Below are 22,715 nucleotides of genomic sequence, written 5' to 3'. Positions count from 1 at the left end.
GTAATTGATTTCCCCATGATTTCCTTGCTCTTCCTTGTACCAGACCCTCCACTTCCCACCTCAGGACATTTTCGCTGGCTCCCCAGAGCTTTCTCCTCCTCATCTCTGCCTTCTGGCTTCCTTAGCTCACATCACTTCTCAATTAAAGTTCTGCCTTCCAAGATTCCTTCTCTTAATTCTCTCTAAGGCTAGTGTCTTCTCTGTTGATTTTCTCCAGTTTATTGTGTCCAGATTGTATTTGGCCATAGCTATTTGCAAGTTGTCTCCCTTCAGAGAAAAGGGTCTCTCTGTTGCTTTTCTTTGAGTCCCCCTGTACTTAGCACAGTGTTTGGCACATAGTAGCCATGAGTTGACTTGACTTGTAATCCTGTATTTTAGCCAAGTCATCAAGTGGTTATTGCATGCGTCTCTTGTGCCAGACACCGTGCTAAGGTTTGGGAATACAAATACAGAGAGAAAAGCAGTTCCTACTGTTGAGTGGCTTACATTCTATGGGGGCAAACAGCCCATAAGAGGGAGCTGAGATAGGTGGGGGGTGATTAGAGATGGAGGTACTGGGCCAGGAGGACTTAGAGGAAGTCCAGATGAGCTCTGAGCGTAGCCTGGCCAGAGGGAATGAAGCTTTGGCTAATCCAGGTCTCTGGACTCCTTGAAATGGGAGGAGCCAGCCAGTCAGCGGGACCTCCAAAGTGTGACATCCAGGATGGAGGGAGCTTTTAGGGGAAGAGGCTTCTAGGACACAGCAGATAAAGGCCAGGGCAAGAGGGAAGGGGAGATCAGGGAGAATCTCAGTATGACCCAAGGCTAAGAAGGAATCCCTAGAATTCACCTGCCTTCCAAAGGGATCCACAGCAACCTCGGAACCAGAGCAATCACACTAACAACCCCTGGGAGCTCAGTTTTATTTCCTGGGAATTACTGCTCACATTATGTGGAAAGATGACTTTTTTTATAGAAGTTATTGTTGCTCCCTATTGAAAAGTTTGCTTTGATCTGTAACAATATAGCATTATAAATACAAACCTTTGGGGGACATGGGGAGACTCGGTGTCATCAAGGCCAGGGGCAGTCTGCATTCTAGGTCAGAGACAGCCAGGAGCCCAGAGGCTTGTGGGCCAGAGAGTTTGAGAAGTGTCTTACTTCCTTCTACTTTATAAGACAGTTTCTTAGCTCTAGCTCAGGAATCATGACCCAGGAAGTAGCAGCTGATTTTGAATTCAGGCCTTCAATCAGCTAATTAAGAAGCATTTATTAAGTGGATGCCACGCGCCAGGCCCTGTGCTGGGCTCAGGGGAAACAAAGGATTTAAAATGGTCCTTGCTTTCAGGAAATTGCATTCTCTCTGGGAAGACACGTAGGAGAGAGGTAAATACAGAATGGACCACTTGAATTCAGAGTAGTTTTAGAGGCCGGGGGGCAGATGAGCTGAGCTTTGGTAGAAGCTAGAGATTCTAAGAGGCAGGAATAGGGATGGAGACCCACTGGGCATGGGGGTGTTGGTTGAGGCAATAACTTGGGTAAAAGTGGGGAGCTGGGCATGGAGGAGGGCCACCTTTGAAGAAATTTAAGTAAGGATTTTTAGTTGAAAGGGGAGAAATGTATAATAATTCTAGAAATATCGGCAGAACCACATTGGGAAGAGCTTTAAATGTTCACACATGCATATATGTACACACACACACACACACACACATACACACACACACGGCCTCCCCATCCAGATTGCATTTTATCTTAGAGGCAGAAGAAGGGAGCCACTGTGGCTTTCTGAGCAGGATCTGTGATTCTAGCCTGTCCCTTGGTCAGTTTTGTGGAGAGAAGGGGGAGACATTGGGGCAGAGAGATGAATTTAGGAAGGGTTTGCCCTGATCTGGTTGAGAGTGCCTGGACTCACCATCTGTGGGACTGGAGGGGAAGAGGGGTATGGAGCATTATGGGTAGGTTTTTGTAAGACTCTTCAGCTAATTGAACACGGGTTGGAGAGGGAGGAGTTGAGGCTGACCCCAAGGTCTTAAGCTTCCAAATGGGATAGATGAGGGACCTGTTTCATGGTGACATCTGTGACCTCTCAGCACCGGCTACAATAGAAGGTGGCTGACACACCCTAAAATCCAGGAGCGATTGTCAAAAGCAAAATGCTTTTACTGAACAAATTTTATTCAATAAAACACGTCATTGTTTTTGACTTTCACAGACTCATTGAGATCATGGGATAACAGAAATCTGTGACTGGAGGGAACCTCAGAGGCTATTTCTAGTCCAGGTCCTTCATTTTCCTGCTGAGGACCTTGGGGCCCAGAGAGATTATGTGGCTTGTCACACACAGGCTTCTAAGGGACATCTCAAACTTTGGTCACTGACTCCCATTTTGGCACCCATTCAGATGCCTCCTCCCACTCATATGACCCTTTCCCAACCAATTTTGCTGCTCCCTTCCCCCAGCCGCTAGCGCTCACTCCCCTCCTCATCCTGAGTTCATTTGGATTTGATTTTGCACTTCTCTGTGCACGTGTTATTTTCCCCCGATGGAGGGCAGACCCGCTCTAATTTTTCTCTTCTCGGACCCCAACACAGAGTGTAGGGGTTTAATTAACACTTGGTGATTTGCATTGAATTTTGTGTGCACGCGTCTTCCTGTGAACGGAGTGTGTCCAGATGGGATTTTCCATAATAGGCTTTTTCCCAGAGATTTAGTGAGAGTTTGGCTGAAGAAGAGCCTGTTGCCATGACTATTATTTCGCTGGGGGATGGAAAGCAGAGCAGAGAGGACAGGAAACATTCGGCAGTGCTGCTGAAGACCTTTGGAGACCCGGCCGCCTCCCTGGATGTTGTGAGCAGAAAAAAGCAATCTGTCTTTTTCTGACTCTGATGGTTCTGTAGTTATATAACGGATGACTTAGCATCCTTTTGATACAATCAAGTTTTTGATTAAAAATCTTTAATCTGAATTATGTAAGAATGCCTCTTGCATTGATTAGCATGTGTAATGTGGGTGTCTATTGAAGGAAAGGAGTGTGTGCTCAAAAATGGTAGAGACGTGTCAGTTCAGGAGAAATCTCAAGGGAAACTATGTCTGTTCCCCTTCCCCTTCCTTCTCTTCGGCCCTGTTTTGTTATTGTTAAGCTGTTTTTAGTTCTGACTGACTCTTCCTGGTCTCATGTGGAGTTTTCTTGGCAAAGATAGCAGAGTGCTTGGTCATTTCCTTCTCTGGCTCATTTTGCAGATGAGGAAACCGAGGCACACGATGTTAAGTGATTTTCTCAGGGTCACATAGGCCAGACTTGAATCAGGTTTTCCTACGTCTGGGTGCTCCATCCCTTATGCTTAGCTGCCCACCAAACCATTTTGGTCACAGGAACAAGAGCTGGGCTGGAGAGGAGCTAGCTCTGCTCTCCTCATATTTTCATAGGCTTTGCTTGCTTTTATCCCTTTCCCTGCTCAGGCTCTTCAAAGTGATGTACCCTGAGAAATGAGATTTAACGCCCGTTTGAGATCATTCTCTGGCTGTTGTTTACTTTGAGCTGATAGAAGTTCCAGCCATCGGGAAGAAGCTGGCAGACGGGATATTCAGTTGTAGCTTTGTCATCAGACTTAATGAGAAGATGCTGCTTTGTTCCAGTAGTCTCCATTCCTCCAGTAATGACCAGTGAGCTCTAGGTGCACAGTTTAGAAGGTGTGTAGACACATATATACATAGATATATAAACATACATGCACATCTATACAGAGACGTATATGTGTATCTAGATCTAGATATCTAAAGAAATGCTGCTGCTGCTGGGGGTCTGCTTACCTCTTTGGGGTCTGGAAAGCCTGAGCCAGGTTGTGGCTCCTACACCGACAGGGTGGATGTCTTCCTTAGTTTCCTCATGTGTACAACCTTGGTGGCCTTCTAGTCCCTGCCAGCTCTCTTCTGTAATCTGGTAGATTTTTTACACTGTGATGGAAAGGTCACTTGGCTTGGGGTGAGTGCTGTCTCCCAAGGTCCGGGAAGAGCAGAAGCACCAGTGATGATGCAGTCCATCCCCAAGGTCTTGGGGGACTCCTGTGGAGAAGCTTTCTGGGTATACATCTCCTTTTGCCCCCTTGGACAGTGAAGATATCTTAGGAACCTACAGCACTTTGAGAGGATTTTTGAGATCCAGCCATGAAATCACAGTCAGAGAATTTCAGAGGAAGGTCCTCCATGGCCATGGGGTCTAGCTGGTGTCCAGGCTGACCCAGCTGGTGCTTGTGCACAGCCTTTGCTCATAGATTGCCAGTAAGGTGGAACCCAGCAGCTCCAACATGGCTGTTCCACTTTGGTACAGTCAGAAACCATTAGAAAAGTTCCTAAACAAGCCTTGGTCTTTCTCTTGACAGTTTCTCCCTTCTCAGGACCAAAAAGAAGCTATCTACTCCTTGTAAGAGCCTTTCTGACTGTGCTGAGCATTGGGGAGGCAAATAAAATGTTTAAAACAAACCAGGGAGCTGAAAAAGGGTGAGAAGAGGGGAGGTACTCCCCAAAGCCTTGTGTCCCAATCGGGAAGCCAGAAGGTCCCAATCGCCTCCAGGATCAAGTACTCTGGCGAATGCTGGTGGCCCCCAAAGCCCTCCATGACCCAGCTCCCTCTTCCCTTCCCAGTATTCATATTCCTTAGTCCCTGCCACATGTCTGTCTCTTGCCATTGAACTCAGATGGCTGTGGAAGGGAAAGTGAGGCAAGTGACGTCACTTAAATCCAGCTAGTCACTTCCCTGATTGTCACAGTCCTCTTCCGTTACAAAAGACCATCTTCTGTCTGAGTGCCGACACATGCTCTTCAGTCGAGTGACCCGGGCCTTCTGGCTGTTCCACAGACAAACAAGACTCTGCTTCTCTAAGCTGCAGGATTCTCTCTGGCCGTCCTCCAGGCGAGGACTGTTCTTTCTCCTCTGTTCTGACTATTGACCTCCCTGGCTTCCCTTAATCCCAACTAAGATCCCACTTTCCACAGAAAGTCTTTCCTAACCCTTCTTAATTCCAGCACCTTCTGTCTATTCATTATTATTTCCTGTTTATCCTGCATAGACCTTGCTTTGCATATATTTGCATGTTCTCTTCCCCATTACATTCTAAGCTTTTGGAGGACTGGATCTTTTGTCTCTTTTTGTATCCCTAGCACTTAGCAAGGCCTGGCACATAGTAGGTGCTTAATAAATGTAGATTGATTGCTTGTGGCCAGGAAGGGAAAGTAGGCTGACTGGCCTTGATCTTTCCGTAAAGTGGGACCAGTGGAAGAGAGCCTGGGCCAGCAGAGGGATATTCTGGTAGGAGAAAGCAGAAGATAGATAGATGCTCCAATGGTGCTAAGGGAGGGCCATTATGCCCCTACTGGGCCTTCGTTTCCTTAGGTTTTTTTTCTTTGCCCTGAATTTAGCACAGTCCTTGACACATAGGTTCATAAATAGTGGCTGGTGAGTTGATTGACATTTCCAGTCCCTCACTCCTTCCTCATATACTATAGATTCCGGGCGTGTCATTTGGTTGCCCTCCCTTCTGTTCACCTTGTTCACATCCTTTCTAAACTCTTGTTCCCAGAACTGAATATAGTACTCCAGATGGGATGGGATTTGATTGGGGCCAGATCCAGACGGCCTGCCACTCCCTTATTTACAGGGATTATCACCTCATTCCTAGAAGCTTTGCTTCTTGATAAACCCCAAGATCAGAGTTTTGGCTGCCATATCACACTGGTGACTCATTGATCTTACAATCTACTATAATCCTTAGAATCCGTTCCCCTGAGATTCTCCATCTTGTCCTTGGGAAGTAATTTTTTTTTTTTAATGCAAAAATAAGATTTTACATTCACCCCATTCAATTTTACCAGATATTTTAGCCCAATGCTGCGGCCCGTGAAGATATGGAAAAATGGGAGACTTGAAGAGGTGATGCAATTAACTAAGTTGGGGGAATGCAATCTGGAATTAAGATCTAAAGACAAAATGATTTCCAAAGGAGAAAGCGTGACCCATTCTGAAAATTAAGGAATGGCTCTATCCTTGGTTATCATTACTACCGCTGCCACACCCACCACCCTCATCACCATCAACAGCCAGTTCGTTTGAGAGGCAACTGTACTTTGATCCTTTTGATAAGCAGACAAGGTAAATAATTTTTGCCAGGATCTGCTCTACTTTCAGAGGAACCAATCTGAGGCTGATAGACAGTGTGTTACCACAATCTAGATGGATGTTTCCATGTGTAAGAGTTGAGATTTGAACTTTAAATTTCCCATTCACTTATTTTCCCTAGGGATGGAAGGTGTTAGAGTAGCTATTCCCATATGACTTTCTTGCCCCCAGGTCGAGTAATACTGAGCCATCACTTCTAGTGATTCTATTTTATTATTAAAAAAAAATTCTTGAAGATTTCATGTTACTTGAGTGTGTTCCTTAGTTTGGAAAACTTCACTTGTTTGTCATTAGGCTTTATAAATGATGTATAATCGAATAATAATAATTGCTGCCTTGATGGTAGAATTTCCTTGAGAGAAAATAGCAGCTTTTTAATTCTTGGTTTTCTACTTGATTTGAAGAATGACAGTTAACCAAAAATTCCTAGCATTTTAATACTTCATATCTGTGCTATTAGACAAGGTAGAATTATGACAAGGAATTAGACTTCATTTCAGGTCCTCTAGTGAAATCTGCGCCCCCCCAACTTTATCAGTTTTCCAATACCTTATATAACAATTTAAGATATATATATATATATATATATATATATATACACATACATGTTATATATACATATATGTATACATATAACAATATAACAATAACATATATAACAAAAACAGGGTTTTTCACTGACTGGCAATAATAATAATATAATAATAATAATGGTGCCCATTAGGGCATACACCTCCCTGTGGGGCTTTCCTCAGCCTAGAAGGGAAGATGAGACTATTCAGAAGCACATGGGATAAATGCTGGAGTGTCAAGATGTTGATGGATTGGTTGATTGATTGGCTGTTGTCCTTCATTTTCAAAGAAAGAGGAACAAAATGACATCAGTATGTTGCCATCAAAGAGACACAATGTATGACTTTGGCTGAACACTATGAGCTGAAAAGGTTTTATTTACTTTAGAAAAGAAACAAACATTTCATGTTAATATTGGGAGTAGAGATGGTTCTACGTCTTATGTTTCATTTGAGCTGCTGCAATTCTGCTTTGCTCAGAGCCCAGTGCCGCCTTTGATGAGGGCACGCCATATTGGTTGGTCCTGTGTCAGTGTCTCCTATAACTCACAATTTGTTCCAGATCTTGAGAGTGTCCCTGTGTCATTTCTTCAGACCATCATGTGAGCACTTGCCCCATGTGAATTCTCCGTAAAATAGTCTTTTAGCCAAGTATACGCCTGCCATTCAAACAGTGTGGCCAGGCCAGCAGAGTTGTGTTCTTTGCCCCAAAGTCTGAGTTTTGGGCAGTTTGGCTCCAGAAAGGACCACGGTGTTTGTCGCTTTGTCCTGCCTGGTGATTGATCTTCAGACTCTTCTGAAGTCGATTCAGATGGAAGCACTTCAGGTCACTGAGGTCAGCATGACCCCCTGAGTCAGCCTAATGCTCTTCTTTCTCACACTTTCCCTCCCAAACATCGAGTTAGCTCTGGCAATGCGTATGTCACCCTTAGTCAATCTACATGGACATCCCTGGAAAGTTTGCTGCCGAGGTAAGAGGACTTGTCCACTGCATTCACAGCTTCTCCATTTGCTGTAACCAATGGAAAAACCGATGTTTTCTTGCTGTTAATTGTTAGGCTAAAATGAGCAGAAGCAGCAGAGAATCAATCCATACTTTGTTGCATCTCAGCCAAAGGGGCTGCATTGATGCACAATCATCTGCAGGCAGAATGTCATGCACCAGCTCTCTATTTTAGTCTTGGCTTGGAGCCTTTTCAAGTTAAAAAAAAAATACTGTTAGCATGGGAGCTGATGCCCTTTTTGTCCAACAAAGTCACAGAAAACATCGTGCTAAAAAAACATGGCTGCAAGTTCCTAGCCCTGCTTCATTCCATTGGTGGCTGAGAAAGCCACGTGAGCAGCATCCATCATTCAGAACCTATGTAGAACTGAGATGCAATGCCGACGAACTCTGGGCAACCAGATTTTGTCATGCTCTTTCACAAGCCCCTATGACTAAGCGGTGTCAAAGGCCAGGCAGTCAGATTGATTCCCACCATATACGGACCTCAGTTCTGCTCCTGACATTTCTCCTGGATTTGTGGAGCAGCAAACATCCTGTCAACTGAAACTCAGCTGCTTCTGAAGCCATGCTGGCTCTGGGGGAGATGGCCATCATCTAGGTAAAGGATCAGCCTTTAAGATGAGAATCTTGGTAGCAGTGTGTAAGAGAGAGACCCTTCTGTGATGAACAAGGTGTTACCAGAGTCCCAGAGGAGGAGGGATCATTTTCAGCTGAAAGGGGTGGGGGGAGTCAGTGAAGACTTCTTGGAGAAAGGAACATTTGAATTGGGCCTGAAGGGTGGGTAGAGTTTCAGTTGATAGTGCTGGAGGACATTTTGGGGAAAGGAAATGACATTAATATAGCAGAAAAAAGGAAAAGTCTAGGCCTGGGAGACAGTAGGGAAGTAGATAGGAGGAAAGGGAGTGGGAAAGAAAATGGCAAGAAAAGGGCTCTGTGATGGGCATTGGGAATCTGTGGTATAATTTAGGGAAGGGGAATGAGGCAGTTAAGCTGCATTTTAATGCCAGGATCCCAGACCTAATGCTGGAAGTGACCTCAAAGACCTTCCCAGGCCAGGTCTCTGTAATTTAGAGGGGGAATACCTGCCCAAGGTCACACAGGCAGGAAAGAGAAAAATGCCGGAATCCATCTGCCCTTGGCCCTGCTGCTCGCTTCGGCTCCAGTGCCTCTGGCTGAGAGATCAGAAGTTCCAGAGTCGTGATCTCTTTTTTTGGAACCTATAGATACAGAAAGCCCCAGGCTTTTTGGTATTTTGGCAGTTCTGTCTCTACCCTGTCACTTCCCTTCTCCACCCTCATTTATTTTTGTGTACATCTGTAAATTGGAGGTTACACATTAGAATGGGCACTTTTTAAAATGCAGCTTAAGAGATGGAAAGAAGATGGTGAGAAAAGACAGGGACTCAGCTGAGCTCTCCTCCAAACCCCGCCTAACGCCTCCCTCAAACAAAAGGACAGGAAGAAATAATTTCCCAGCCAGTTACAGCTAAGAAGATTGAGAGGAAAGGTCTTTAGCATCAGGGTGAGAGGGAAGTAGAAGCTAGTATAGACTGCACCCACACAGTGCGGGCTCCAGTGCAGATCAGACCCCAGCAAATCAGGAACAGGAGCCACTGAATCAACAGTACTGAAGCAGAAGCTGCTTCTGATGCTTCTGAACCTCTCTGTCCTCAGATGGTAATGGGGTCAAACAGCTGGTCAGAAGGAGATTGCAAGGGTCGCTTTCTGGCACTGTGGGCAAAACTTCATTGCTTTACTTCTGCTCAGGTGCAGGTGCATCCTGTGTGGCAAGCTCAGGATGAGAAGAAGCACTCCACACTAGAACTTGTGACCTCAGCGGGACAGGTTCCCTCCTCACACTTTTAGGGAATAAGAATTCTTGTGGTCACTCAGAGACCAGAACACCATCAAAGTGAGCAGTAAGCAAACCTCTCCTTAGATCATAGCACCCTGGAAAAACCAAAAATTTACTGATCCCTAGAAGTAACTGTGGAAACAGCTGCACAAAATTCCTGAAGCTTGGGACAGTGCACCCTCCATCCTGGAAGCAGAGCCCTACTTTATCAAAGGATTAAAAGTCAAGAAATGGCTGGAAAAATGAGCAAACAATGGAAAAAATTTTGACCTGATGTTATGGTGACAAGAAAGATCAAAATACACTCTTAGAAGATCACTAAGTCACAACTCCTACATCTGAAACCTCCATGAAAATACAAGCTCAGGCCATGGAAGAGCTCAGAAGGGATTTTAAAAACCAGAGAAGTAGAGGAAAAACTGGGATAAGAAATAATGCCTTGAAAAGCATTAAAAGAGAATGTATGATATATTGGTCAATCTGCCATCTGGGGGAAAGGGTAGGGGGAAGGAGGGGAAAAGTTGGAACGAAAGATTTTGCAATTGTCATATATCTTGTAAATAAAATGCTATGATAAAAAAAATTAGAGTTGGAAAAAAAAAAGAGAGAGTGTGTGGATTGGTAAAGGAGGCAAAAAAAATTCTGAAGAAAATGCTTTAAAAACAGACTAGACCAAATGGTAAAGAAGTACAAAAATCCAATGAAGAAAACAAAAAGCAGAATTGCGAAACAGAAAAGGATTTGGTCAAATGGAAAGAGGCACAAAAATTCTCTGAAGAAAAAACTCCCTAAAAAGTAGAATTGGCAAAATGGAAAGGGAGGAACAAAAAGCTCAATGAAGAAAAATAATTCCTTAATTGACTAAGTGGAAGTTAATGACTTTATGAGAAATAAAGAAACAATAAAACAAAACTAAAAGAATGTAAAATACACAGGTGTAAAATATGTCATTGGAAAAACAATGAATCTGAAAGATAGATCCAGGAGAGATAATTTAAAATTTTTTGGACTGCCTGAAAACCAAGATCAGAAAAAGAGCCTAGCTTTTATCTTTATCTTTCAAGAAATTATCAAGGAACACTGCCCTAATATTCTGGAACCAGAGGGTAAGATAGAAATTGAAATAATCTACTGATCACCTCCTATAAGAGAACTCAAAATGAAAACTCTCAGGAATATAGCCAAATTTTGGAGTTCCCAGGTCAAGTAGAAAATATTTAGGAATTCAAGTAGGAATTATTTACTCAGCAAAACTGAATATATTCTTTTCAGGAGAAAAAAAATGGCTATTCAGTGAAATAGAGGACATTGAAGCATTCTTTTTTTTTTTTTTAAGCTTTTTATTTTCAAAACATATGCACAGATAATTTTTCAACATTGACTTTTGCATGGCCTTTGTTTCAGATTTCCCCTCCTTCCCCCTACAATCCCCTAGATGGCAAGCAATCCAATGTATGTTAAACATGTTAAAAATATATGTTAAATCTAATACATGTAAATATATTTATACAATTTTTTGTTGCACTAGAAGAATCAGATCAAAAAGGAAAGAGAATGAGTAAGAAAATACAATGCAAGTGAACATCACCAAAAGGGCGAAAATGTTATATTGTGATCCACACTCAGCCTCCATAGTCCTATCTCTGGGTAGATGACTCTCTTCATCATAAGATCATTAGAACTGGCATCAATCATCTCATTGCTGGAAAGAGTTATGTTGATCAGAATTGATTGTCATATCTTGGTGTTGCCGTGTACAATGATCTTGTTCTGCTCATTTCACTCAGCAACAGTTCATGTAAGTCTCTCCAGGCCTCTCTGAAATCATCCTGCTAGTTGTTTCTTATAAAACAATAACATTCTATAACATTCATATACCATAACTTATTCAGCCACTTCGCAACTGATGGACATCCACTCAGTTTCTGGTTTCTAGCCACTATGAAAAGGGCTGCCACAAACAATTTTGTACATATGGGTCCCTTTCCCTTCTTTAAGATCTCTTTGGGATATAAGCCCAGTAGAAACACTGCTGGGTCAAAGGGTATGCACAGTTTGATAACTTTTTGAGCATAGTTCCAAACTGCTCTCCAGAATGGTTGCATCCATTCACAAATCCACCAACAATGTATCGGTGTCCCAGTGTTCCCACATCCCCTCCAACGTTCATCATCATCTTTTCCTGTCATCTTAGTCGATCTCAGAAGTGCGTACTGGTGTCTCAAAGTTGTCTTAATTGGCATTTCTCGGATGAATAGTGGTTTAGAACATCTTTTCATATGATTAGAAATGGTTTTAATTTCTTCAGCTGAAAATTGTCTGTTCATCTCCTTTGACCATTTATCAGTTGGAGGATGGCTTGAATTCTTATAAAGTTGAGTCAATTCTCTATGTATTTTAGAAACAAGACTTTTATCAGAACCCTTAAATATAAAAATGTTTTCCCAATTTATTGCTTTTGAAGCATTCTTGATGAAAAGACCAGAGTTGTATAAATTTGACTTTCAAATATAAGTCTGGAGAGAAGCATAAAAAGGTATGCAGGAAAGGGAAATTGTAAGGGACTTAATAAGGTTAAACTGCTTACATTTCTTCTTGAGGAGATACTTGTAATTCAAGAAATGTATCTTTGAGCAGTTAGAAGGCGTTAGACTGAGGACACAAGTGTGAATTGAATATGAAGAAATGATATCTAAAAAAATAAAATTAAGGGTTAAGAGGAATGTATTGGGAGACAGGGAAAGGGAGATATAGAATGGAATAAATTATCTCATATAAAAGGCAAAAAGGGAGAAACTAGGGGAGGTGGTGGGGAATACTTAAACTTTATACTCTTATGGGAATTGTCTCAGAGGAAATGACATATACTCAGTTGGGTACAGAAATCTGTAATATCCTAAGGAAAATAGGAAAGGAAGAGGATAAAAAAAAAAGTAGGGAGGGTGATAGAAGGAAGAGCAGATTGGGGGAAGTAGTAGTCAGAAGCAAAATACTTGAAGGATAGAGTAAAAGAAGAAAGAAAATAAATGGGGGGGAAGAATAGGATAAAAGGAAATATAATTAGTAATCATGACTCAAAAAGCTTTTGAAGCCAAGTTTCTCTGATAAAAGCCTCATTTCTACATATTTGACATAGAGAACTGAATCAAATTGTTAAAAATAGAGCCATTCCTTAACTGTTAAATGATAAAAAGATACCAGTTTTCAGATGAAGTAAGCAAATCAATCTCTCTCTCTCTCTCTCTCTCTCTCTCTCTCTCTCTCTCTTTCTCTCTGAAAAAGTGCTCTAAGTTACTATTGATTGGAGAAATTAAATTTCTGAGGTACTACCTCAAACCTGGCTAATAGGACAGAAAAAGAAAATGATAGATATTGGAAGGGATTTGGGAAAATTGAGATATTAACGTGCTGTTGATGGAGTTGTGAAATGATTGAACTCTTCTCTAGAGCAATTTGGAATTAGGTCCAAAGAGTTATAAAACCATGCATACTCTTTGATTTAGCAATACCACTACTAGATCTTTATCCCTAAAGGGATTTTAAAAAAAAAGGGAAAAGGATCTATGTGCACAAAAATATGTATAGCTTCTCTTTTCTAGTAAAGAATTGGAAATTGAGGAAATGTCTTTCGGTTGCATGGTGGAAAAAAAGTTGTGTTATATGATTGTAATGGAATCCTATTGTGCTATAAGAAATGATGAGCAGGATGCTCTTAGAAAAACTAAAAGACCACGAGAAAGAAAAAAAAAAACAGAAAAGGTGAAAATACTATTCTTTGATCCACATTCATTCTCCACAGTTCTCTCTCTGGATGTAGATGCCGTTTTCCATCTTGGAATTACTTTTGAATCACCACATTATTGAAAAGAACCACGTCCATCATAGGTGATCATCCCATAAACTTATGATGTACATAGTATTCTCTTGGTTCAGCATCAGTACATGTAAATCTCTTCAAGGTTTTTTTGAAATCCTGCTCATCATTTCTTACAGAACAATAATGTGGAAATTTGTTTATTAACATTCTGACTTTATTTGTCGGATCAATAAAGATTTCTAGAATCCTTGGATCTTGATTCTTCTCTTGAGCTCTAAGACTCCACGGAGGGAAGGTGTATACTCAAAGTGTGTTGAAATCATGGGCCAACCCAACTCCCAAGCTTGACGGTTACACATTTCTTTGAGAATGTGATATTGTGGAAGAACACTCGAACTTGGAGTCTGAGGACTTGAGTCTAAATCTCTTCACTTAGTATGTGATTTTTGGTAAATCCTCCATTCCTCAAGTAAAATGAGGCATTTGGGCCAAGTGACTTGTCAGCAGCAAATCTTAGATCCTACATCAGTTAGTGATGTAGATGGGAATAAACTTTGGTGTATATCTGGACATCCTTAAGGATTTCCTATAATCCTTAATGATTAGATAGAATTCTGAACAACTTCAGAGAAGACTACAAGGAGCCCCCTGTGGACTTTCCTGATATTTCTCTTACAGGATTTCATTTGCCCTCCCATGGACATTTAGCTTTTAAATGTGCCTGCCATTTTACCTGTATTCATGTTCCATTTGAATTCATACCAAAGAATTGGGCACTTGTTGTTAGGTAAGAACTCTTGAATGTATTGTTCAGTTAGTTATTAACTTGAGCTGGTTGGTAATTTAACTTAGTAATTATCGCTGTTGCAAATTTCTTTGTGTTTTTCTATTATTCGTATTTAAAGTTGTATTGGGTTTTAAAGGGACACAGTCATGAGAATATCCAGCCAAAGGGTTTTTGGAAATGATTTCAATTTGGGTTTATTCACACTTCTTAAACTTTGCCAACAGCAGGATTCTTTTGTCAAATAAGGGGATGTGTGTGATCTTGACTTTGTTTAATTTCCTGTAGTACTTCATATTGTTGATACTTCTCAGACTTCAAAAATCTGGTGTATTGCTCTTACTTCCCTCTCTGCTGCAGCTCTTCTTCTCAATGGCCATTGTTAAGCTTTAAAAAAGTCAACAAAAAAGCCTAGCTTTTCCCAAACTTCAGCCAAGAAATGCTTAGCTTTATGCGATGGCGCTATATTTTGATTTTATTTGCTTGAATTCTTGTCCACAACTTTAGCTTTACATATGTAAATATTACACTATAAATTACAGATGAACAATTCGCCTGAATTGGTGGAAGTTTCCTATGCTAATAAAATCACATTTTTTTTTCCTCCATGAAAGCAAATGAGTGCCTTCCTTTTAAATAAACAAAATGTTGATTTTTAATAATTTATAAATTGGGAAATAAGTTGAAAATTTAATATCAACAAAACTAATATTTAATTTAATTTAAAAACTAATATTTAGTCCAGATGTGAGGTGGCGACTGGTGGCAGGGAGGAGAGAAGAGAGGCCTTGGCCACAGTTTGGATATGAACAGGGAGGGAGACTGAGAAGTATGGATGACTCTTAGCTTAGGAGCTCGAGGGCCTGGGAAGGTGAAGTTAGGAAGGCAGAGAGGGTCGGAGTGGGGCTGGGAGCTAAGGGGTCAGTTCTGGACAAGTCAGTTTTAAAATGTCAACCGCACATCCAGCTGGAGACGTCTCAAGGGCGGAAAATGTTAGAGCAGGAAGGGCAGATTTGAGAATCATGAGATACAAGCATAGGTGGTAGAAATATTCTTGGCGGCTGGTGGGGTCCCCCACTCAAGTCAGCCCCAGAGCTGCCCTCGGAAGGACACCTCTGAATAGAGGACATGACACAGATGAGGATCCACCAAAGGGGCTGAGAAGGACTGGTTGTAGAGGCTGGGGGAGAACCAGGAGAGAGGGGTGTCGGGAATGAAGAGAAGAGCTGTCAAGGAGGAGAGTGATCCACCCCCGCTGCAGAGAGCTGGGGATGAGCACCGAGAGCAACACTGAATTTGGAAACAGAGAGATCCCTGGAGCCTTTGGAGGGAGTAGAGTCAGGGGGATGGTGGGGTGCCTTTCACAGAGAGTGGAAGAGAGGTGACAATGGTTAATGGGGATGGAAAGATCGAGTGAGGGGCTTGGGGGGGATGGAGAAGACAAGGTCACATTTGAAGGCAGTGACAGGGAAAGACCGAACATAAGTGATTGAGTCGGGATCACAGGGGCCTGCTGGTGGAGGATATGAGGTGGCAGAATGGGATCACTTAAGTAAGTAGAAAGGTTAACCTTCTAGGTTAAGAAGATTGTGTGTTTCTGGAGAAACCATTGTGTTCAATATGGCAAGGAATTAAGCAGCCTGAGGCGGGGCTGGGCCAGGGCTGGGCCAGGGCTCTGTGACCTGGTATATCTGCAAGCACAAAAGGGTTTATGTTCTCTTGCCAGTCTTCTGTAGAAGGGGAACAGTCCTCCGGGATCCAAAGTAGAATGAAAAGGGGGGAATGGGTTTGAAGTTTCTCCAGCCCCAATAGTGAGAACATTATATTGAGATAATACTTCTGCCGTGAACCCTGCTGAGCAGACTGTAGATGCCCACACACAAAATCTGGGTCCTGGTCTTTGCCCTTCTGATTATATAAGCCTCTGGGATTGGAAAATACACAGAGATCGTCTGGTGAGCCAACATGCTAGGTTCCTTTTAAATCACATTCAAAAGAAGGAAGAGGAGCTGGACAAGAGCACAATTCTTTCAACAGCGTTCTTAAGAAATGGTCATCAAGCTCTACCATCAGAGATGGGGAACTCACTACCTTCCCAAGACAGTCTATTCCACTTTAAAGGAATTCTAATGGGTAGGAAAACTTTCTTTATAATAAAGTCTGACTCTGAGCCCAGTCATGGCACATGACTGGTACTCTTAGCTGGTACATCTTAGCATTAGCTATAGAAATACGGGACCTGAGGTGCAAGGAAGGGGCTTATAGAGGCCGCAGTCTGTCTTTGGAGGAGGCTCTATGTATTTTGGGGGAGGAAGGTGATACTAAATAATCTGCTTGTCAAAAGGCTTTTTTGTTGGCCTAATATTAGAGAGTATTTAGGGAGCGGTCATCTAGTATCTTGTTTAATACCTTCATCCTCTGTCTGGAGAAACAAACCTAGAGAAATTAAATGTGAAATAAACTGCTAGATAATAATTATAACAGCTTATCTTTGGGTAGCACTTTGAATTTTACCTGATTCTTTCCTTAAATGCTACATTGAGTTACCTTGACAGCAAGTTTGTGAGGTAGGCAGTGAGAACATTGTATTCCTGTTTGCATAAATGAGGAAGCTGATTCTTTTTCAGGAAAGTATCACCCAGAGTCATCCTTTAGATCATTCCCAATTCTTTGAAAATTATAAGTGTTGAGTCTTCCCGAGCAAAATGACTAATACGGCAATATTTTACATAATTGTGCGAGTATACATACCTATAGCTGATTGCTTACTGCCTCAGGGAGGGAAGGAGGGAGTTTGGAACTCAGAGCTTTAAATAAAAATGTTGAAACATTTTTAAAAAATGAAAAGATGTTTATAACAATGTATACAGCCTTGTTCGATGTGTCATCAGATATTTAATATCAGGTGAGGGGTAAGTAAGGAGATGCTGGCCGGAGGTGTTTGCCATAGTGGTGGAGAAGAGCAGGTGTAGAATCCAATGCAGAGTGAGGTTCTCTAGGTAGTGCTTCCATTTGAGGATGATCTTGTGCTGATTGCATCAAGCCTTCAGATGTTGCAGAAGCTCCTGGGAAAGGTCTGGAATTATTTAAATGAATTTAAATGAAGAGTGTGGGCTGATCATCCACACTATTAAGATCAAGTGTATGAAGAATGATTTTGGCTCATGTTATAACATGTCTTGGACCCTTTACAGAACTTGTCTGCTACTGTGTAAACTGGGTGTAGAAAATGCAGATAGTCTATGGGCTGGGCCCATGTTTAACCAGAGACTGGCCTGAATTACTTTGGGGAAATCACTGTCACGAGAATCTTGGGACTGTCGAGGAGCTTTTCTAAGACTCATCTTTGCAGCCCCCAAACTTGGCCAGCCTTATTGTATGGCAGTGAAATATGGAATACAGCAATTAAAAATGAGCATCCCTTAGGGCAACGGAAGGGTCCATGGCTGGCTGGTCTGTGATTGTGTGACGAGTCCGGAGGATAACAATATCCCTGATGTCCCTTCACTGGTCCCCTTGAGACATGAGGAAAGCAAGGAAGTCCTTGAATGGACTGAGGAGTCCCCCGTGCTGATCTTTGGGGAGGAAATGGGCAGGCCTGGCTGGGTTTTCTTCTGCATTTTGGGAGGGGACTTCCAGACTGCTGCAATCACAGTTGCAAGTATTTCAAAATACCACTAATGATGACTTTGTTAATTTTAAAAATTCCACTTTCTTGACACTCTGTCATCCATAGCATTTCTAGCTATGGTCTGTGCCTAGGAGAGTGTCATGTTCTAGTATCTGAGTTTTAATCCAAAGAGCTGTCTGAACTCGGAAAAGAAAGTTCTCATTGATGTAACTGGAAAGTCAGGACCTTTGGTAGGGTGGGAAAGCCTGATCAGCCGGGGCTGGTCATTGCTTTGCTTGTTTTTCTAATACAGAATAATGTTTTTATATCGAAGATTTGTGTTTATGTTGTTTGAATTCAGCAAGTCCATCCGTATGTCGCAGTGGAGCATGGAGCACTAAATCAAACTGTTTGTCCACAGCAAACATGCTCTTTGCACAGTGATTTTCTTTGGTTGCCAGTTAAGTCTCAAAGCTTTGACATTTCTTGTGAATGTCATTTGGGTATTTTCATTGATTAACAGACAGTTTGGGGGAGACAGAAGTGGGCTCAAGCCCAGTTCCTGTCACTTAGAACCTGGGGCATCTTGGGTAAATTCCATTTCTTCTCCAGGACTGTTTCCTCACCTGTGAGTTCTGCCCAAGATGGCCTTTCAGGCCCCCTGCCATCTCTGGCCACTTACTCTGTGGATGTCTGTGAGTGCAGCCTTTTGTTCCAGAGGCTGAGCATTGTCCCTCCAGATGGTCGCAGTCGGATGTCAGAAGACAGAACCCTCCACCCTGTGCCCTTCTAGAACCGAGTGATGCTTCCTGCTTCTGGCCTGACCTTCCTGTGGCTGCGTGTTAGAGAGCGCTTACCAAGCCCAAGAACACTGGAGGCTGTGATTTCTGTGTTAGCTCCATTTCTATGGCAAAGAACTAGAACCAGCTCTCATTGAGTCTTCCCTTTTATTCGTTCTTCTGACTTTTGTGTACTTCAAAAAGATACATTTAATTCGCTGATACTGTGAATGAAAATTGGTGATTTTCTGTCTGCCAGTGGTGGGGGGCAGAAGCCGCGAGTGGGGTTTGCTGGAATCAGTGACAGTCAGTGCTTTGTTCCTCCCGAATCGGGGGAGCGAGGCTAGTAATCCTGCAGATATGCACACGTGTTTATGTGGAAATTATAAACATTTTTATCCCTAGGAATATGTCCGGATATATATGATTAAGTAAACCTATAGTTGCCATTCTCCAGGCTTGGTTTTTCTTTTAGCTGCAGCTCCTAGGTAGAACTGGAATTAGATTGCTGAATCCACTTGAAATGACAGGGCTTCTAGGACAGGGCTTCTTAAATTCTTTCAACTCTCTACCCCTTTTGGCCCAAGAAATTTTTACATGGTAAAAGAAGTATACAGATCAAACATTTACTGATAAATAATAATAAATTTGTTTTAAACCAATTCTTTGGTATCTATAGCTACTATTTTTACCATTTATTTTTTTACCATTTATTAAAGACAAAAAATTTGCATCCTGGAGCAGCTAGGTGGTGCAGTGGCTAGAGCACCAGCCCTGAAGTCAGGAGAACCTGATTTCAAATCTGCCCTCAGACACTCACCACTTCCTAGCTGTGTGACCCTCGGCAAGTCATTTAACCCCAATTGCCTCAGCAAAAATAAATAAATAAAAATAAATCCCATACTAATGAGATGAATGTGTTTGTTTATTTTTACATAATTAAAGCTTGCCAAATTTTTCCTGACCTCCACACTCAATTACAGGATCCCGCCTGGGATCAGCATGCACAGTTTAAGAAGGTTTGCTCCAGGAAATTGTTCCTAGAGATTGAACTGAAAGGGATATTAGGGGTCTTCTCTTCAACCTCCTTGTGTTACAGATAAGGGGACAAAAAGTCCAGAGGGCCGGGGTGAATTGCTTGAGACCTCCACATAGGTATGGAGAACTGCAATATAAACCCAGTTATCCGGTCTACCCAGGTGTCTTTGCTTCTTGCTTCCAACATTTACTCTCTGAAGGCCCAAGGAATTTCCAGGCTGACATGAATAGCAGTCATCCATGGAAACTTTTGCGAAAACACTATTCTAAAGGCCCCGAAACAAAGATTGCTTTGTCTCAGCAAATGAAACAAAACTGCCTTCTCTTGAAAAAAATTTCCCCTGGGAAAGAGGTTAGTGATTGTAATAATATTTGGCTGCGAGATGCAATCCATTGTCCCATTCTTGACAATCGCGGTCTGCGCAAGACTTACCGTCTTGATTTTCTGGCTGGAGCCACTGATTGACTTTTGCTAATACTTCTGTGTTTAATGAATATGCCTTAAATTATTGGTGAATCAAATACAAAGAGAAGTTTGAGCAACAGAAATAAAGTAAAAGAGAATGGCGGGGGAGGTGCTTCCATTCATCAGAGAAGTTTCTGGACCAGGGGAGTTTTAGCAAACATTTCATAAGACCAACCTGAAGCCCAGAGGTGTGTTGAGGCACAAAAATATTCAAAATAATTGAACTGATAATGATGTGATTGTGGTGATCAAAGAACACAACCCTCCCCCCATCCATTTATTCATTCAATCCTATTCATTTCAAGGTGCTTTCATTAACCTCCTTCATTCATTTCCACTTGGTTTGGAGGCCCAGTAGGTAGAGTGTGTGGGGAGGGGCCTGGAGTTAGGAAGTTCAAATTCAGCTTCAGATCCTTAACCTACTTGTGTGATCCTGGATTAGTCACTTTACCTCTGCCTCAGTTTCTTCATCTGTAAAATGCGAATAATAACAGTATCTACTTTGCAGAGTTGTTGTGAAGATCAAATGAGATCACAATTTAAAGCACTTAGCACAGTGCCTGGCACAGAGTGAGTGCTAAATAAATGTTAGCTATTATTATCATAGCTCTTTCACTTTTTTGAGATAATTAAATTTGAGATGGGGTAGTTCTGATTATAGAATTCTTTTTAGAATACATACAAGACCTGAATTTTGGTCATGATTCCAGCCCACAGAAATGTGCTTTTTTTTTTTTTTTTTTCAGAGCAGGTATGATTGCGATGTTCTGTGAGGTTTCCCATATCCCCCGAGTCCAGGTATCTTTCACCTCATTCTTGCTACAGCACATTTGCTGGCCGTCGGTGGAAGGAGTAGAGAGATAACTATTGATTGAGACTCTTTAGATAGAGTTCTCAGCAACCAAAGCAGGACACTGCATTCTTTCTCCACCTGAAGCCAGGATTAGACAAACAGCTGTTTATCTGAGTAGGGGAAAATAGCCCTGGTCAGTCCTGCCTGGCCCGTGCCAGGAAAATCTTTGGTGCAGTATAGGAGACAATGTAGGAAGCGCAAACCATTTTTCTAGGCACTCAGAGGATTACATCTCAAGCTCACTTTAAAATCAAGCCCTGACACCCCCCCCCCCCCCCCCCCCCAGCATGCTTTATTTCTGGTGTTTCCATGTGTGGCAGAAAACCCTTGTTGATGCTCTAGAGAGATAAACTACTGACCCCTGAGAAAATGGCTTTCTCCAAACGATTACCAGCCAGTGACTTTGCCTTGGCTGCATAGTGGAGCTCATCACTAAGTGTGTGCATCTTGGGTCCGGCCAGAAATCCTGCCTAACTTTCTTACTTCCTGATCGTGTCTAATTGTCTTTGCCTGGAGTGATCGGAGTTTGTTGTACATTATGGTGTACCCGGGGCCGCTGAATTCTTGGTCTCCATGACCAAGAATGGTCAGTCTTTGCTGATGCAGACGTTGGCGGTTACCCAAATACAGGGGATCCGAGAAGGAGCTAACGTTAGAACAGATCCTCTTGGCTCTTTTTATGGGATGGTTCTGCTTGTCTGGGATGCCGACTTCTTTAGGGTCTCTCTGCCTGGGACCTCCCTAGACTTTGTGTGCAATAGACCTCTACTTTTGGTTTAATGTAACCTTTATTTTGGATCTGCATCCATCCAGAGCATCCAGCAAACCAGCTTCATAACAAAGAACAAAAAAGAGGGGAGAAAAAATAATTCTGCAAAACCCACCTCTGAATCAACCACGTCTGATAATATTTCACAGCCGTGGTCCCCGCAGCTCCACAAATAAGGGAGGGAGGAACACTCCCTTAGGATTTCTTTGGGATAAAATTGCCAATACAGCTCTGTAGCATTCAATTTATTTATCTTCTTTTAGTCATATTGTTACATTGGGTTTACTTTATTATGGGGCTTATTCTTTAGGGGGTTACATTGTTGTTGCATTGTTAAAGAGTTTATTTTTTAGGGGAAGGGGGTTCCGCTTTATTCTGCGTCAGTTCATGGAAGTTTTCTTTGCTTCTCTGAATTCTTCCTAGATGTCACTTCTTAAGAGGTCAGGAATAATCCATTCTGCTCATTTACTACAATTTCTTCCCCAGTAAAGTGTGACCCACTCAAGTTCCAGTTCTTCGTAGCCACAAAAAGTCAGCATGGGATCATGGAATTTAATTATTATGAGTTCATTACACATGAGGTAACAGGCCCAGGGAAGCTAAATTTGTTCAGTGTCACATGCTGGAATGAGCTTTGGGGTGCTGTACTACACAGGGCACTGGGCCTAGAATCAGGAAAATCTGGGTTCAAATCCAGCCTTAGAAACTTACTGTGGGACCTTGTGCAAATCTGCCTCGGTTTCTTTAATTGTAAAGTGAGGATAATAATAGCACAGCTTCTCAGGCTTGTTGTGATGATTTTGTAAGATGCTTAGCAGTGTCTGACACACAGCAAGTCCTTAATAAATGTATGTTTCCTGATTTCTTTTTTCTTTGCTCAATGTTTCTTCTGCCACAGCACTGGGGGTGAGGGTAGCGGAGTCTGGGCCATTTCTCTGGGGTTGTGTCAGATACTTGGAGTCCACCTTTCCCTAGGACAATAATTATGATGAAGCTTCTTACTGGAGAGGTA

At 42.2% G+C, this 22,715-nt stretch overlaps 1 protein-coding gene across 3 annotated transcripts in view; it reads left to right on the top strand.

The window, feature by feature from the left end:
- STARD3NL (STARD3 N-terminal like) overlaps positions 1 to 22,715 on the top strand; it is a 53,646-nt gene that overhangs the window by 8,627 nt on the left and 22,304 nt on the right. The window contains exon 1 of one of the 3 annotated variants that reach the window (XM_023498648.2): positions 15,969 to 16,321. The exons of the other annotated variants lie outside the window; for them this stretch is intronic. The gene's annotated coding sequence lies outside the window, so the exon portion shown is untranslated. Of the gene's footprint in view, positions 1 to 15,968; positions 16,322 to 22,715 lie in introns of those variants that run through there. 3 annotated transcript variants of the gene reach the window in all.

This window comes from Sarcophilus harrisii, chromosome 1 (genome assembly GCF_902635505.1).
Source record: "Sarcophilus harrisii chromosome 1, mSarHar1.11, whole genome shotgun sequence".
Taxonomy (NCBI): domain Eukaryota; kingdom Metazoa; phylum Chordata; class Mammalia; order Dasyuromorphia; family Dasyuridae; genus Sarcophilus; species Sarcophilus harrisii.
The sequence above is the reverse complement of the archived record's forward strand: the minus strand, read 5'-3'. Positions and strand labels throughout refer to the sequence as shown.